The sequence below is a fragment of the Python bivittatus genome, unplaced genomic scaffold (assembly GCF_059951505.1).
Source record: "Python bivittatus isolate LINGU-HERP-01145 unplaced genomic scaffold, Pbiv_v1 ctg000340_np1212, whole genome shotgun sequence".
Classification (NCBI taxonomy): Eukaryota; Metazoa; Chordata; class Lepidosauria; order Squamata; family Pythonidae; genus Python; species Python bivittatus.
The window spans coordinates 27,448,276-27,464,927 of record NW_028277056.1 but is presented as its reverse complement, the minus strand read 5'-3'; the positions used below and the strand labels follow the sequence as shown (position 1 = coordinate 27,464,927).

Genomic DNA, 16,652 nt, shown 5'->3' with positions numbered 1-16,652 from the left:
GGTTTTATGGATCCTCTCTGCAGTTTGATGCTACTGCTCTCATCTAGTTTTTATGACATACAAAGTAAGAGGATGTGCTAATTTTATTTAAACTTTCTTATCAAATCAAGCTGCCCTGGAGTAAAGAGGGTTTTCCTTTAGTGTGTGCCTTTGAGTCAGTGTTGACTCCCCGGACTGCCTGGACTAGTCCGTGCAGTTTTCTTGGCAACATTTTGGAAGTGGTTCTGTGGACTTTGTCACCCAGTTGGCTTTGTGCTTAAGGTGGGACTAGAACTCCTGGTCTCCCAGTTTGTAGCCAGGTGCCTTAACCATTACTACTGACATAATATTTACTAACCATCATACCATGCAGCAATGCATGTAAAAATGGAGAGGATTTTCAATGTTACCTTGATTGATGCAGAATGATAGCTGGAACTATCCTTAAAATAGCAAAAACAACAATATATCCTTTCATTAATACTTTATGTAAGTCCCTTACTACATTTTGTGTGCCAGAATCCTGAATTATTCTTGGAGGCTCAGGGTTTTGGCTCAGATTCTTGAACATCTTTCCTTGTCACACACTGTCCTTGTCACACACTGTCCTTCTGACACCTGCTTTCTGCTTCTTTTTATTATTCTACTGAGAGAGGCAGGGGGGTTCTCTCCTTCTCAGGTGCAACCATACATAAGGTTGTACAGATATTTGTATTCTTTTGCCAATCCTCTCCCTTGTGGGCTTGATAAAGATGCCCTGAATGTTTAACACAAACTGCTGTAATAATGTAAAGAACAGGGGGGAAAAAAACCTCTCATCACCTGCAAAACTAATTAATAGCAAACAAGCTTGCTTCAAGATAGGGGAATATGGCAGCAAAAAGAGGGAGGGCTAGAGAAATTAATTTAAAGGCCAGCTGCAGGCCTGGGACATGGACACTAGATGGCAGCACCAGGCTGTGCTAATAATTCCATGTCATGGACTTCAGAAGAGGAAGAGAGAGAAAGAGAAAGAATGTACAGGCTTGGTGTTCACTGAATTGATAGTGCACCCAAAGACAAACTGTTCAGATTGTGACTGTCACTGGCCATAAGAAAAAATTCAGAAGACATGGGGAGAGGGCAAAAAACAGCAACCCTGAAGCCAATCTTTGCAGCAGAACCACAAAAGGGAGTCGCTTATAAAATCTCATGGCAGACCAGCTGATGAAAGCCCATTGCTTTCAATGTATGAGCTTGATTTCATCCTTTGTGAGCACCTCCTGAAAAAGTAACAGCCCTTATTCAGTTAAAAAAGAGACTGGCCTTAAAAAAGCTTTTCCAGTATTAACTGGTAGCACGTTCCTTTTCTTAACACTACTGGTTGGCCACTGTAACTAGCCAGCTCCGCTCTTCTTTACAGCAAGTCAGATCTAAATTCATTGCAAGGCCATATGACCCTCTGGTGCAACAAAATGAAATGTCAAGTGCTGGTCTCAATACATTTAAAAATGATGTTTTTATGGCCTAATGAATCGTACAAGTGGCTGAGAATTCCCTCTATTATTTATTATGACATTCCATTCATTTTGTTTTCCTTGTAGTTTCAAGTAAAAAGAAAAGACACAAAAGGGTGGTGTGCTCCATCCTATCTGGAGGTCCCTAAATCTGTATGTCATACACAAAACTTCTTTTTTCCTTTCATAATATTAGAACTCCAAATTTCCTGATTAAAATGATTAACCCTAAATTCAGGAGAAAAAGACACCAGCCTTTTTTCACATAAATAAAATGATAATAAAGCTCAATAAATTCTAGGGTGGCCTTGCACGTATCTATGCATACACCCACACGGGCATGTCCCATACCATTCTTTTCATCTTAAGTGTATGTTCAGGGTAGAGATAAGAAACTAAGCTACACTGACAAAAAGAATTAGTCATCAGAACAGAAATATTCCCTTCCTAGATTAAATCAAGAATCAAGGCACATCTGAGTACCTTGTTTCAATGATCATTAGCCAGATGGTTCTAATCTTCTGTATGTATGTACACAAGGAAAGTAGGATAGGAAGAGGCTGAGTGGTTGCAGTCCACTACTGGAGAAATCAACGATGCTAAGCACAGGCCCGAGAGCCAATTTGGTGTTTTGATGTAAGGCATCAGGCCAGAAACCCAGAGACCATGAGTTCTAGTCCCACTTTAGGCATGAAGCCAGCTGGGTGACCTTGGGCTAGTCCCTCTCTCTCAGCCCTAGGAAGGAGGCAGTGGCAAACCACTTCTGAAATCTTGTCAAGAAAAATGGAGGGACTAGTCCAGGCAGTCGCCAGGAATCAAAAACTCTAAAAACACACACAGACACAGAAAACCTTCCCTTAGTTTGGATCTTTGTCCTTGTTTGAGGCTGTGTGTGAAGAAGTCTCTATGCATAGACTTTCTAGACTTAGATCTTCATGCTAACATGTTGACACAATCTTATAGTAAAAATAATAAATGTTGACACAATGGGCAGGACTAGGATGAACCTCAAAGAAGAAACAGGGGCATTTGTTCACATCTTAATCTTTGATCTTAGTTGAGAGATTGGGAAGATTGTAGCCTTCAGTAGTCTAGAAATTGTGCTAACAAATTTCAGCAGCACACCACCAAGAATCAGCATAAAAAGAGTATATAGGCATTTAATTAGGGTTAATACACTTAAAATCCCTCTCAAATCCTAATCTCTTCAATCCTGTCCCTCCCATATTCAGTGACATTGTTGTCCCACCCATAAGTGTCCTAGGTCATCAAAATAAATTAAAAAAAAGAAAGATGAATGGGCTGAAACAGAAAGGTACCCTGTACATCTCATGTAGAATACAAGAGAGAGTTGAGTAGTTTAAATGGCAAAAGCCACAATATGAAATGGCATGTGGTTATGGAAGAAGCAAGAACTATTTGTAAGGATGGAAAGGTATATAGAAGCTTAGAAAATGGTGTTGTATAAACTAGATTTAGCTATATGTCCTTTTCATTAATTTAATTGATTTCCTATTTCCTATATGCTTCCTGTGTTTGCATAGTGATCTCACTCACCCCTGTCCCCAAAGGAATTCAGCAGCTCTTCTGGAATCATTCTGTTGTATAGGAAGGAAAGGAGCTGGCAGGAACAAGGGATATACTGTATTGCAATATTTGCCATACCCAGGATTTGTATTTATTTTAATAGTTGTTTATTGGAAGTTAAATGCCATAAAAATATCAAGGCATTGTATGAGGAAAAAGAAGAAGAATTCCATAATAAGGAGAAAACACAAAAGCACTATCACAATCTTTAAATAATATTAAAATAGCAATAAGCTTCTCATTTTGAAAGACAAAATTAAAAGAACTGTGCCAGTCCTCTGTTCCAAAATGCTGTTTTAATAGAGCCCAATTTTGGAAGGAAGAGTATTTCACAATTTTGGAGTGGTCCATATTGGGACTGTGGAGTCCTTGGGGTTCTCTGAGCTTGGTTGTTTTCTTGCAAACATTTCGTTACCCGAAATGTTTGCAGGAAAACAACCAAGCTCAGAGAACCCCAAGGACTCCATAGTTCAACCCTGAGCTACATATATTCTCTTCTATTGATATTTGGAGTCCTCTAAGTAAGGTCATCTAAGTAAGCTGGCCTACTAAAGACCATGTTCTGTAGATGCTAATGTCTGGGGACTGTCCTTCAGGTCAGTTGTTATTTAAAACTTTAAAATATTGGATACAGGGTACTCTCCAGACATTTTTCTACAATTCTCACAAGTCTTGAAAGTTGTCCAAAACCTCTGTTGCGCATCTTGTTTTCAAACCTTAAGAGCAAAACTTTGAGCTCAGCTTGAAAATGAATTAATTCCCAGTGCATATCTTTTAGTGTCAGAATGATATTAGAGTCAGAATGATTTTATTATAATATCTGTATTTCCCACAAATGACTCTCCATACTCTAGACCTCTAGCAATGGAGTACTTGCCACTCCATTTGGCAGCCTGTTCCACTGTGAGGAAGTTCTTCCTCATGTCTAGCCTGAACCTCCTTTCTTTTAGTTTTAACTCTTAGGTTCTGGTCCTGCCCTCTGGGGCAATAAAAAATAAGTCCATTCCTTTTTCTGTGTGACAGTGCTTTAGATATTTGAAGACTATTGTTATGGTTCTCCTTAGTAATCTTTTCTGTAAGCTACATAGATCTTTTAACCATCTCTCCTAGAGCTTGGTTTCCATATCCTTGGTAGCACTCTTCTGAACTTGCTGAAATGTATTTATTTTATTGATTTGTTTAAGCAATTTATATGGCCACCCATCTCTCAAAAGTGACTCTTGGAGACATACATGGTTAAAAGCAACAATTTAGTAACAGCCATAAGGCCCAGTGTCACAACCCAGCTCTAATAATAATAATAATAGTAACACTCCAGATTTAACAGTTGTTGATAGGAAAGACAAAAAAGTCTGGATAATGGACATTGTAATACCCGGAGACAGCAGAATAGAAAAGAAAGAACTGGAGAAAAATCACAAAAGATAAAGACCTGCAAATAGAAGTAGAAAGACTGTAGCAAAAGAAAGCAAAGATAGTACCAATACTAATAGGTGCCTTAGATGCAATCCCAAAACATCTGGAGCACCATTTGAAGACCATTGACAAAATCACCACCAGTCAATTGCAAAAGGCAGCTTAACTTGGAACAGCTTACATCCTGCGACGATACCTTTAACATCATCAAACAACAACATATGCCTATCCTAGGTCCTTAGAAAGTACTTGATTGGTAGATAAAAATGCCAAATCTAGTCTAATCATCTGGCTGACTGTGTGACCAGCAATAATGATAAACATCTGCCTATGCCAGGTCTTGGGAAGGACTTGATAGCATTTGCCTTTTTAGCTGCTGTATCACACTGCCAGTTCATGTTTAACTTTTGATTGACAGGGACACACAGATTCCTTTCAGATGTATGATTATGAAATCAGGTCTGCCCATCCTATACTTATGCCTTACATTTTTTCCTACTCAGATGTGAATCTTTACACTTCTGCCTGTTAAAGTCCATGCTATTAACATCATCCCACTGCTCAAATCTCTCTTGATCTTGAATGAACTTGCTAATCACCCCCAGCAGCCCCTCGTTAATAATTCAATAGAAGAAAAAACCCTGCCTAATCCCCAGGAAGATACACACAGATGCTGACACCAAAACAAGCAGCCACTCAGTAACTCAACCCCCCCCACACACACCCAATCCCCCCCTCCCCCACCCAGATCTCTATAAATACCCACAAAAGGGTCACATCACTCTGGGCACAGAGAGAACTGCTCCTGTCTGTGCTCCTGCACTCTGAAGATGCCAGTCACAGATGCTGGTGAAACGTTAGGAAACAAAACTTCAAGAACACGGCCACACCAGCCCGGAAGACCCACACCAGCCAAGTCTGCTCAAATTATGAAAGAAAACAATTTGTATGGAGTTTGGCATTTTATTTTACTGGTTTTCCCTAAAGGTCCTTCTAGGATGTCTTATGTCATCTCTCTCTGCTCCCCCCCCCCCCTGAGATATAGGTTAAATATTTGGTGATTATGCCAATTATTTGACAGGATCAAATAACTTCCTGGAAGACACCACTATGTCTTCCTGTAATGGTATATGTGGATGACCTTGGGAGATAGGGCAAAGAGACACAGCCAAGAGAATAGTTGGATAATAGGCAACTTAGTTTGCAGTAGGAATGTGGGTGAGGCAAGTGGCTCAGAAGGGACCCTCACTAGTTTATTGGGCTGTAAAGGGGATGGAGGGAGACAAGTACTTTCAGACTTGCAAGATTCTGTTAATGTAACCTTACAATAAAGTAGAATTAGCTCATTTAGCCATGTTTCCTGTCTAGTCTATCTTGCAAGGCTGACATTCCCCTATGTCTCGGCCTGAGTCTAATAAAGTTATTTCTTGTCTTTAAAAGGGTAAAGCTGCTGGTAGCTATTTGATTCCAACAAAACTATTGCTGACCAATATTAATTGATAAACCCAAATATTGGTTGAATTATTCTCTCTCTCTCTCTCTCTCTCTCTCACTCACTCACTCTCTCTCACACACACACACACGAAACAGTCACACACTTCAGATCTTAGATGGCTGGCACAATTTCATAGCTGTTCTGCTATTTTAAAAAGGTAATAAAAATCCAATTAGTCTACTGAGCATTACAAATAAGTTTTATGCCACATATCTCTATATTAAATTGGCAGACTGGGTGACAGAGGTAACATCCTAGTGGAAGAACAAGCTGGTTTTAGAGAGACAGAATGACTCACTATCACAACTTAGTTGTTCACAATTTAGCTGAGAAATATACATCTTCTCCATGGGGAAAATTATATGCTGCCTTCAAAACTATGACTTTGACTCAAATCCCAGAAATAAGTTATGGGAGAAACTGAACTCCTCTTCCACTGATCTGTGTCTACTAGCTCTAATTATGAAACTTTATAAGAACAATACCCTGCAGTTCCTTATGGTTCTCAAGGATATGTCTTACTCACCCCTGTCCCAATTCCAATTCAAAAAAGGGATAAAACAGGGCTATATTTTAGCTTCTATTCTTTTAAATTACTCTATAAATCCAATAGTATCTGTCAGACCAGATTTTTTTCTTCCCTCCTTCATTAACCAATAGATCGGTTCTGGCTTTATTTTGTCCAGATGGATGTAGTTATTTTCTCTATGCTGTTAGTAGGTCTGGGAAGATATCTTAAGGCCCTTGCCCTTTTCAACAGAGAAAACAGGGTTGTCATTAATCATGATAAAACAAAAGTATCGTGTACTCAAAAAGTCCTGCTATACATCAATATTCATGGACAATAGATGGTATTAGTCAGGTCAAATCCTTTAAATTTCTTGAGGGGTTTCTCTTCATGCCTCTACATTCTGGAAAGATAAATGTATCTGTGTCTTCTAAGGTTCAAAGTCTTGCAAATTCCCTTTTGCTATAAGGAAGTTCCAGCACAACATGGTACACATTTTTGGGGGCTACCTGATCTATGGCATGCCAGTATGCTATTATAATCATCATCTCCTTCTTCTCCTTCTCCTTCTCCTTCTCCTTCTTCTCCTTCTCCTTCTTCTCCTCCTTCTCCTTCTCCTTCTCCTTCTCCTTCTCCTTCTCCTTCTCCTTCTCCTTCTCCTTCTCCTTCTCCTTCTCCTTCTCCTTCTCCTCCTTCTCCTTCTCCTTCTCCTACTCCTTCTCCTTCTCCTTCTCCTTCCCCCCCCTCCTTATTTGTAATAATTTTATTAAAGTTTACAAATACAAAGATAAAAGAGTAATACAAATTAAGGAAATATTGAAATATGAAATAAAGAAAAAGTGCAAAGAGACAGATAAAGGAAAAGAAAAAAAGGGGGGGGGAAGGGGGAGGGGAAATATAAAAAAAAATGTCTCCCCCCTCCCTCCAGACAAGTATAAAGAACTTCAGTAACTTAACTCCTTTTCTAGTATTTCAATAATTTAAAAAATATATATCTTCTTCCCATATCTCATCTCTTATCCATAAACGAATTATAAAAACTCATCATTCAGTCCTATTCGGCAAAAGTCCATTAAGAGCCACCAGAAATAATGACATATATATTTTAACCTTAATCAAATAAATCCATTTTTTATTCCAACTTATTACTTTCTGAGGAATAAAGTAAAAGAAATTTCTCCCCATTTATAAACAAATCTTCAAAGACTTGTCATTCATTCCTGGTCAAGAATAAATTCCACTAATGGCTACCAGAAACCAGAACATATATATTTTAACCCTGATCACATAAATTCATTTTATAGTCCTTCCATTTAGTTTTAAAAAGCTTGGTCTTTAATCCTGTCAAGTAATGTCCCACGAGTTGATTTCTTATCATTTTCTCCTTGTCTCCTTTCAGGAACAGCTTCAGTAGTTTAACATGTCCCTTTTGTAAATCCAAGATAAGGAGGCTATCAAAGTCACTCTTCTGATTTATTATTTGTATATCTCTGTTAGTTATTAAAACATTAGCCAGTTTCATTTATAAATCCATTGTGACATCTTTTTCCAAATCACTCTTATAATCTGTCATTTTTAAATCCATTTTCAAATCCACATCATTTTTTTCCATATCACTCTTGTAGTCTGGCATTTTTTAAAAATCCATTTTCAGATCCACATTCAAGCCAGCCTCAGTCTCTGTTTTGTCCAGTAAAAACGGTTCCTCTTCTGTAGCCTCTATTAGAAACATTTTTATAGTGGCAGACAATCTTGAAAGTAATTTCTGAGTACATTGTTCCCAGACAGCCTTAATTTCTTCCATAGTCTGATAATATTGTTCCATTGTATTAATAGGTCTGTTCTTCTTTACTTGTAATCTTTAGCTCTCTCTGGTTCCCTCTAGTCAAACTTCAAAGTCCCCTCTTATCATATGTTTATTTTCCAATCAGCAAAACTTTCCCATGGGAGGATGGGAGTGCCTAGTATGCTATAATCTTCTATGAAACTGTTTAATCCAAATTTCTAAGGATACCCAACTGTGTTTCTAATCTTCTACTCATGCTAACAACCTGCCTGATTTCTATCAAGGCAAAAATTTGGCTTTGCTGACTAAAATACTAGTTCCATTTAATATATTTTGAGAGACCTGTGATCACTCTGATTCTCTGTGACAAGTTTCTATGCCCATTGTTAAAGGGAATAAATTTGAAAAAGATTCTCTGCTGTTCCTATTCAATATCAATATTTTGTTGGTTTTGAGAGATCCTGTGTGGAAGTGAAATAGCAGATCTTTTTCTTTAGACCTGAATAAAAATTTAAGCTCTTGTTTTACTGTCTGCATACTTTTTTGATGGCTTCCTATCTTATCAACATCTCATATCCAAAACACAGATGAGCCTGTATGGTGGATAGACATGATCTGTTGCCATCATCACAATTACAACACAGATTCAATGGTACTCCTTTGCAGAAACAAACGTTTTTGGTCATGCCTTGTGGGCAAAAATGAATCTGTTGGCTGTATCCTTTTACGCTGTCCTTTTCAGTTACTTGGTCTGAGGATTTAATTATGCTACTTAAATCTAATCATCATAAAAATTTAAGTAACACACGTTCTTTGATTCCCCTTCTCACAAATATACCCGTGATAACTTCTAGGAATGTTACAACATTCTGTGCAGTTGTCTTTGCAATACATTGTGAAGCTGTTAAGACTTGTACTATAGATTTCTGAGATCAGTGGGTTTTTTCCCCCTTATGTTGTTTGACAGTAATAAGTATGTTAGTATGCTCTTAGTTATTAATTATAGCCAGTGGGCTACTTGAGAAGACAAGAGTCTCCTTACGCCCCATTGGTGAATCAAAATATTTGAATGAGTGTTTCATCAAACCTTTGGCTTCCACCCATGTTCAGATCACTCAGATGGAGAAGTGGGGACTTAATCGTAAATTCCAGGGATAAAAGCTAGGTCGTACTTTTTTGTAAATTAATTCCCAATGGCAGATGCACTGCTAATTTTCTATTAAATATGATTCCTTGAGCCTTAGTGATAGGGTGGGAATTGGATCAGGCAGGGAGCAAATTACTAACAGTTCAAGCATAACTTTACTCAGAAGAAAAACTCTATTGCTAAAGGAATTTTGCTGTCACTAAAATTCTTGGTATTTCAGCTAACAATTGTAATCTCTAAGGAAGAATTCACAGCTTTTTCTAAACTACATATGAGTAAATCTTGTAACCAAATTCCATTCCATGCCTTTTCTATAAATTTTGGCTCAAATATCCATTCTTTCTCATTTCCATGAGATAGCTGCTAAATTTTAAGTTTTAATCCATCTAAAAATTCACTATGGAAATCTGTTAGATTGCATATTTTACAATTACTTTATCTCCAAATATACCTTTCTAAATGTTCAGTACATGCTTTCTTCTTGCATGGGCCAATCCATTGCAATATAAAAAATATATTTCAGGCAAAGCCTGCTTTTTAACTTCTAGACAAGAGCTAAAAATATTATGTCTCCTTAAGTTACTAATTCACATCTGGCGATGGGATAACAAATCTCAGAAGAATTCCCTTTAATAAGCAGGAGTAAGAGAGGGAGGCATCTGTCTTCTAACGATTACTTTCTGGCATCAAGATCTCAGCTTACACAAGGTGAAAGAAGTTACTGTAAAATGCATCAAGTTGGCAGCTAAGCCCAGGCAGTTTTCTAAAGTAGAGACTGTGGCATCTAAAATTATCCATCATCATCAATTGTCAGACATAGACAATAGGAGACAATAGGAGACTTTGGTATTATGACATGTTCCAGAAATGTACATTACTGACAGTGGTAACCTGAGACTTAGTTTCTAAGGAGATCTGAACCCATTCAAGAATATAATTCTACTACCTGCAATTTTCTCAATCTTCTTTTATTACCTCCTTCTCTTCTCCTGTTCTTTGGGCTCCTCTTCCATGTGTGTGTGTGTGTGTCTGTGGAAAAATTCTAGCATCTAGCTTAAAATGCATGAGTCATATTCTTTGAGGTAAACTTTACTAAAAATCAAATTAAGTCTATTAGATTATTCCAGAGGTACTCATCATGTAATGGCTTATGGGCTGAAGCCCAAGTCATTTCATTTCAGCCCAATCTTTATGGAGTCCTGCATCATGCTACCAAATATTTTATGACTTTTTTTTTAATGATTTTTCATGCAAAAGATGGATTATCAGTCCTAATAAAAATGCTGCCTGTTGCCTTTTGGAGAAATTAAATGATTCTAAGAAACAAAGGGATAATGAACTACATCATAATTATTCAGAAATTCAAGAGGATTATAGTGCTACAGTTTAATTTGCTTCAATTGAGGATAGACATATCTGTTGTCTACATACCTTTCTCATTTTTAGCACAACGCTTCTCACTTGTCGCATTAGAATGCAGGTGTTTTCCTCATAAAACACCCTCATGAAAATACATATGAACATACCCATTTTTGCCTATAGTTTTCTCAAGTTTACAGAATTTTGCAACTGACTTCCACAAAACTAAGCCTTTTCATTGAATTTTTTCTGATGTATTTTATACATCATTTTATACATAATTTTCCTAAGGTATTTACATCTGGATGCATTTTTATCTGCATCACAACCTTCATAGAAGTGTGAAAGAATTATAACTGCCTTCCAGTTTGTGTATTAGTTCAGGTAGGGTGAATGTGAACACTTTCTATTAAAATCTGAAGCAAATAGATTTTTCTGTCTCACCCATTCTGAACTTTATCACAAATTTGCCACATCAAAAGTGGGAACTACAAATAAGAATTTTAATCTTAATTCCTGGATATATACAATGCCATATTTCCATAACAAGTTACTATATGCCTAGATTATTAGAACTCTCATATAGCATTATGCTTCAGAAAATGTATCCATCTTCTATAATATGGGTGAAGGCTTACTAGGAATTCTGAGATTGCAGCCCCAACAAAGCTGGAAAAGTTCATTGGTGAAAAACAATGTTGTGTAGTTGCTAAGATGTTGGGCTTGGACTAGAGAGATCTAGGATCAAATCCATACACAGCTATGGCTTCAATCAATCTACTTCATGTTCTGCACCCACAATTTCAGCATTGGTTTCAGCTAAAATTGATAACCTTTGGTTGACAACATGGGGAAGTTGGGTACTGCACAAGCTATTTGTGTTTATTGTTATTTCCTATTTTCTTTTTGAAAGAAAATTGTTTTTGTTTTAGGTAAATATAGTATTATCTCCACATTGCCAATGGGAAGGAAAGGGGCTGAGATATAATAGATTGCTTAAGAAAACCAGATGAATTTATGAAAAAGACAAAATATGAAGCAGGACTCTCTAGTATACAATTCATATATCAGGCAAGGCCATCTGCAGTGGCTTTCTCTCTGTTATCCTGCTTGAAATGATATTAGCCATATCAAGGAGGTTCTATTTACTTTAGCTTGTAGTAAACCATTGATATAGATCTTAGCATGGAACTATTTTTCAACATTTAGCTCACTGACCAGAATGGCTTCAAAGACATACCAGAATTATGTTTGAACAGTTGCTTAAATTCCATTCTAAAAGAATTTTGAAGAATAATAAAAGCAAATGTCTAAAGGTTTATTCCCAGAAGAACAAATGAATTTCCATTGCCAGCTCTGGCAAGAAAAAGACAAGATTTTTGTGATATTTATGAAAGCTAGTGTATGAGGGTGAATGGTTCAAGTGGAAAATTTGAACCTGACTGGTCACTGAGTATATCCTTGGATCATGGCACTTCTGGAAATAATAAAAAGAGGCATCTTAAATGTAAACTTTCGGTATTTCCCTTTGCATTGCCACCTGTAATTATTTTTCACATTCTTCACTCTTCAGTTCAAATCTTCTGTTATTCAAACTACATTCTGCTTTTTAGTTAATTCATTTTTGTGGACTTTTGCTAGATATTCCCCTGTTTAATTGATTGTATAGTCTATGATTGCCATAGATGCAGAGGCCCTTCATTTATGGGTCACAAAAAGTTACTCATTACTAAGAACATACAATAGTGAAATGAGACCCATAAAAAGAATTTGGTGTATTTATTCAGAAGTTCAAACATTTTATCTCTAAATAAATATTCTTAGTATCAATGTTTTAATCATTATTCATTTCTATGTGCTTGCATATAGACCTAAAAAGGAGTTATTATATTCCTTGTTCACTCCTTCTTTAGTTCTAGAAGAATCTGTTATACAATGAACATAGAAAACTTTGTTTCATGTACTTACCTTCACTCTGAATTAAATTTAAGCCAACATCATAGAGTTTGTTATTTAGCCATGAAGCCTCACTAAATAAGAAGTTCTCCCCATTCTGCCTAAATGAACTTATGTAGAGTTCAACTCCTGGTAACTGTATCCATGAGATGCCTGGGTAGCATTATAGAAGAAGTTTGCTGTTACCTTTTTTATTCTTCTACTCAATTTAGCCAACAGCCTGGAAAGGCCAGGTGATCTCCCATTCTAAGTACTAATTGGGTCAAATCCTGGTTGTTACAGCTATCAGACAAGACTGGTTAGGTGCAGTTACCTACTGTGAAAAAGAACACTCAAAAGTGATTAGGAGCATAGTTGCCAACACATTGACCTACTTCAGTCATGGAAATGTCCTTACCTTCACAGACTGCAATCAGAATAATAAGATGATGATGATGATGATGATGATGATGATGATGATGATTATTATTATTATTATTATTATATGGGCCATTTCAAATCTACATAGAACTAACTGGAAGAAGAAATGCAATTTGTGTGAAGCCCAATGTCTTATCTCAATGATTGCTTAGAGATTACTGAAAGCATATGAAGCTTCATTATACTAACAAGTAGTCCTTCCAATAGCATTATTTACTCTGTTTATGGTGGCTCTTCAGTCTTGGAAATTGACTGTTCTGGATCATCTGACCATTGACTTAGATAGGCCAGGGACTGGATTTGAGCCTTTCTACATGCAGAGTATGTATTTCAATACTGATCAATGAACCATTCCTTGAGAAAACACTCTGGACTTCAATGTATTTCAATCACCATAGTCTACATTTGGGATTGTCTGAATTCAATATCAGCCCTACAGTGATGACGCTGTACCATCTCACCATCTGAGTTTATTAAGATATTTATATTCATAAGCATGCTCAAGGCAAAAAGTGTTGGTGTAAGTAGAAGTTAAATTAACACATACGTTATTAATGTAAAGTGTTTTGCTAGGAAAAGAAAAAAGAAAAAAAAAGACAATAATGTCCTAAGGCCTCCTACTGTTTCCCACAAAGTTTAGAAGTAAGTATAAAATGAGCTCCCATTCCAAATCTAAAATGAACTCTTAGTACCAGAATCTTTCTGTAATGGCCTGCCTCCTTCCACTCCAGGTGGGGTTTTATTTAATCATGCCATTAATAAGAGAAAAGTCATGCTTCTAGATAGTACAAGCTCTTCCCCAGCCCCCTAAAAGTTTGCACTCCTGAGTCTGTTCCTGAAACAAGCATGGTTTTCCTTGGTATCAACTCATGCTTAAATGGAACAAGTGCCTTTACATTTACTGGTTAATTAGAATTACCTATTACATAAATGCAACTCTTTTTTCTTGTCCCTTGGTTCTGAGTACAGGATAGAAAATCTGTTTGAGTTTCCCAAAGCTGACCCTTTAATTGAGTGAACAAGGATTTGGTATTTGTTTGTTTGTTTGTTTTTAAATAAGCAATTCTGTACCTGCAGGTTTTTAATTTCCCACAAGGCAAAACATTTCCAACTATATACAAATTCTGGCTACAGAAACTGAGAACAAAAACTCTCTATACCTTGTAAACAATCCCTTGGTGGTTGCTTCTGTGCCGCAAGATCATCTTGGTTTGGGTAATGCTAATTCTACCTATTAAATCCATTATTAAAGTGACAGGAGACTGCATAGCAGTTCTTTATTAAAAGGACCAATTCCTGACCTCTGCATTTTTATTCAACTTGTCCATTTTACACCCCTTTGCCCAACAAGGCTTAAAAATATCAAAAAGAAGCCATTTTTATAATAATTCTTTACAACAATTATTTTTGTAAGTCCCCCACCTAAGAGACATGTTTTTTTCTGGCCACATGTGGCTCATTCGCAAACTTCCACAGTATAGTGGCTTTGAAACAATTCTTCTAAAAAAATGGATTTGGGTTGTCATGAGTTTTATCACTTCAATACTGTATGTTTTCCTTCATTAAAGCAATACACCAAAATATGATCAGTGAGCCTTCTAACAAAGATTTTGCAGCAAAAAAAGAGCCATCCGTTGTTGCTAAGAAGAGTATTTTGATAAGCTACAATCATATTTCAAGATTTGAAATGTTTGCTTCAAAACCAATGTATCACCTTGGCCCCATTTACTTAAGACATTTAACTAAGCCAAGACCAGAGTTAAACCCTTAGACCGTTTGGGGCTAATACAAGCTAATTCAGTCAACTCTGCAATGACAACATGGAAAGTAAAGCAAAAGGAGAGTTATACTACTATTTGCTTCTAAAACACAGATGAAATTATACAGAAAAAAATTACAACTTTTCTAAGTAGCCCTTTTCATTTTTACTTTACACCCTGTGGCCACACAGGAGTGAAGTATGAAGTGGAAAATGGTCAGAGAGGGATGAAATGTGTGTAAGCCCAAAGTCACTTCCTTGTGAGATGGGTGGTATCTAAATTTGAAACATAAATAACAAATAAATAAATAACCCTCCTGTCCAATCATGGTTGCACTGATTCCAATAAGGATACTCTGAATTTTTTTTTTTTTTTGCATATCATCATCATCATCATCATCATCGTCATCATCATCATCATCATCATCATTCCAGTTGAGGAAGGAGGAGAAAGAAAAGGAAAAGGAAAGGGAGAGTTGTGATAATTGCTCAGCTTCCTTTGAAGCAGTTGGGAGGAATCTGAAAGTGACTCCACTTTGACTTGCTGGACCATTACAACCGTGTGCTACAGATGCATAGGGTTGAGCCAGTTGTCCAGGGGAGTGACTCACCTGGTCAGTCATTTTCTTTGAATGACCTCTCCATCATTTTATTCTATATCAGTGTACAGTATACAATTCTGTATAAACATATACAGAATTGTTTATTTCACCTTATAAAATAAATATTTATTAAATACATAAAATAAATATTTTGGATAGCTGCCTCAAATTCAGAGCAAGTTACAAATACTGTACTTGAGTGTCATGTCATGCACATGATCCAAAAAGAAATGGATGAGACCAGAACAAAATCTAAATTTGCTTTTATTGCATATACATATAATTCTAATGAAATATGTTTAACATGTTTACTCTTTAGTCATGCATTTAATCATTTTCTTCTTCTGTCACATTAAATGGTAGCAACCTTTAGAGACCTCAGGCTGTGTATCTTGGTCTTACCATCATTGAAAAGATGGATTAGAATTCTATATGATTCCTTATACATATGGAAGTTCCAATCAACTATATCCAGATTCAATATCCATATCAGAGAAATAAATATATGCTTCAGTGTTTACATTCTGAGAATTTTGAAATGTAGTTCTCCATTTTAAAGCAATTATACACAGGGGAAAATATTTTAAAAATGCATAAAATGTGAAAAATGCTTCTCAAATTGCATATATTAAGGTGCATGCAAAATAAAAAAAAAGTATTTTTGTAGATGGGAGAAATGCACTTTCTAGAAATTATTTTCATCCAGTTATTTTTTAATTCATATTTTTTCAATGTAAATGGAATGGAATGAATCTGCAGTAAAACATTCTGATGCTGATAGATATGCATTTTAAAAATATACAAGGAATAATGACTATATATAAAAGCTACACAATTAAGTAGAAGTGATAAATTTTACCTTGAATATGTACAATGAACTATGGAATCTCTTTAAATTCCAGAACTTGATGCCCACCTGTGCAAGAGTTCTATATGAACAGCTGGGGGTAAGCATTGCTGTAGATCAAAAACTTTAGATGTGCTTTTAAACTGTTCACTTAAATTCAGCATGAAAACTAGAAGAAACCTTTCATCAGTTAAAAGTGTAAACTAATTAGTTTCAAAACAAGAGCTGAACATTTATGAAGGATGTTATTTTCAATTTGGTTCTTCAAATAAGGTATGATAGAGGCAATTTCATC

The 16,652-nt window shown here is 36.3% G+C and overlaps 1 long non-coding RNA gene across 1 annotated transcript in view; it reads right to left on the bottom strand.

Annotated features, from left to right (window-relative positions):
- The window catches only part of LOC148216064 (uncharacterized), a 150,440-nt gene that overhangs the window by 94,553 nt on the left and 39,235 nt on the right, over window positions 1-16,652 (bottom strand). The window lies entirely within an intron of this gene.